The 2,170-nt window shown below is 31.5% G+C and overlaps 1 protein-coding gene across 1 annotated transcript in view; it reads left to right on the forward strand.

Annotated features, from left to right (window-relative positions):
• Nucleotides 1–280: 280 nt before the first annotated feature.
• LOC120351056 overlaps nt 281–2,170 on the forward strand; it is a 15,561-nt gene continuing 13,671 nt past the window's right edge. The window contains exon 1 of the mRNA XM_039427001.1: nt 281–329. The gene's annotated coding sequence lies outside the window, so the exon portion shown is untranslated. The remainder of the gene's footprint in view (nt 330–2,170) is intronic.

The raw sequence follows: 2,170 nt of genomic DNA on the forward strand, positions 1-2,170 counted from the left end.
CATCATAATTATAGTGCAGTTTGTTATGCAACTTTGAATGCACTTTTTCACTGAACAACATTATTATTTAACAAGCACTTACATAAGACATAGTGCAGTCTTATCATGCAATCTTCAATGCACTTTTTCCAAGCTAATAATGGAAAGTTTCACATAATTATTTGATAGAGCAAGAAAGAATAAGGATAAGAATGAGATGTGATGCTTCCCCCATTTATCTCCACCAGTCAATTTTAGTATAAAAGTAAGTATGAAATAACATCTACTATATAGCCACTATCACCTTTCAGGACTTCAACATCAAGACTGCCTACTCTGCTACTATCAAAGTAAGTTTATTTTTTATATTTTCTCTGTCTGAAAACATCAATTTCTGAATAAACCTGCTCACTTGGGAATAGTAATATTATTTTCGTTTTGCTCATACATTTTTCCTTTGCTATAATCTAACTTGTAAAGATAGATTTCTCTATTATCTGCTGTTCAGAAGATAGCGTAATTTTGAAGACTTTATAATTGGAAAAGGTTTTAGTTGAGCTTAGAAAGGAATCGTTTTGATAAGATCACTTGTGTGCTCAACAAATGGTAGAGAATAAACCTGCTCACTGAATTCAGACTGTATACATACATATTGGTAACATGTTGCATGCTGTGTCATATCATTACAAAAACTATGTGTAGCTACAGAAATCTCAATCCAATATCACATCTTTTGTTGATATTTTAATATTGCTATATTTGAAAATTTCTATGGAAGTCGCTATTTGAAGTGCTTGTAATTTTCAATGGTCCTTTATCACTCAATCACAGCCAGACTATTTTTGTAATTTTAATTATTATTGATAAGTAACTGAGATAATTGTAAAAAGTGTTTCAAAGGAGATCTTTTCCAAAATTCACGATATGAAAAAATATTTCAATAACATTACAGATTGCTACATTGAATCTCATAACCCGAAGTAGCCTACTACATATAATATCATAATACTGTACTGTGATATAATACCTACCTACATTATAATACTCAACCTAGAGCAGCCTGAAACTCACTAGTATTTATAGCTCATAGCTTCATACACTGAAGAGCATAGCCTACAATCCTACATATTGTTGAATTTGCATGCTACTTATAAACCATAAATATGTCTAATCCATCTCTGATTCCATCTAACATTACACTAGGTTATGAACCATCAATTAACGATCTGTTCACCTTGAACTGCTAGATCTTATCGCAGTAATCTGTAATAATTAGTCACGCTACTCGTGTTCCATTGTCATAATCGTAACGATTAAGATAGGCGTCCAACCTGGCAAATTATCATATGAAAAAGGTTAGCGCGTCTAAAAGTAGGCCTGCCAACCAACCAGCGGAATAATTATCAATTTCGTGAATGAGGAAATAACCTGATGGTTTTTGGATAATGTTCACTGATTTCAAAAGAAGATTGACATCTTCTATCATGAGGTATTCCAACTACACCTTGACATTCCAATGTAATTAATTCTGAATTCGAAAATTGAAAGAAGAAGGAGAAGGAGAAGATGAAGGAGAAAAATAAAAACGGGGAATGAGAAGTCAAGATTTCAAGTCAAATACTGCAGACCTTCAAAATACCTGTAAAATCAGAGTCATAGCAGATTATTCAATGGTTACTTTTTACTAGCAGAGTGAATTTAGTGAAAAATTCAAATCAAATTTCTAGTCTGAGTACTGAGATCTTGAAAGCTATTCAGGAAACCTTTCTTCACCAAAGTTGCGAAAAACGTCTTCCTGAAAAAGTTGCTTAGAACGCTACTCATACACATTTGAAGGAGTAAAGAATATTCTGCATAACAGGTTCAAAATAAAATAGTTTATCAGTATCAATTTGTTTTATTCATTATTTCTATTGGATTGTACTATTTCACAGTTCTTTTTGCTTTATCTTGTATTTTTGATGGTTGATACAGAAAATTGAAAAATCTTTTATTGATTAAGGAGTGTAATGATTTCACAATGTTGCAATGTCTTGATTTTCAATGTACCGGTACTAAAATATCAATGAAAATTAGAGAACTAGAGGATTAAAATTAGAGAAATTATTCCTGTTAGAGTTCGATGAATTTGATTAATTGATACATTCGACAATGATTTATCCCGTCCTTATAGATTCTATTAGATTAAACG

The sequence above is a fragment of the Nilaparvata lugens genome, chromosome 4, assembly GCF_014356525.2.
Source record: "Nilaparvata lugens isolate BPH chromosome 4, ASM1435652v1, whole genome shotgun sequence".
Classification (NCBI taxonomy): Eukaryota; Metazoa; Arthropoda; class Insecta; order Hemiptera; family Delphacidae; genus Nilaparvata; species Nilaparvata lugens.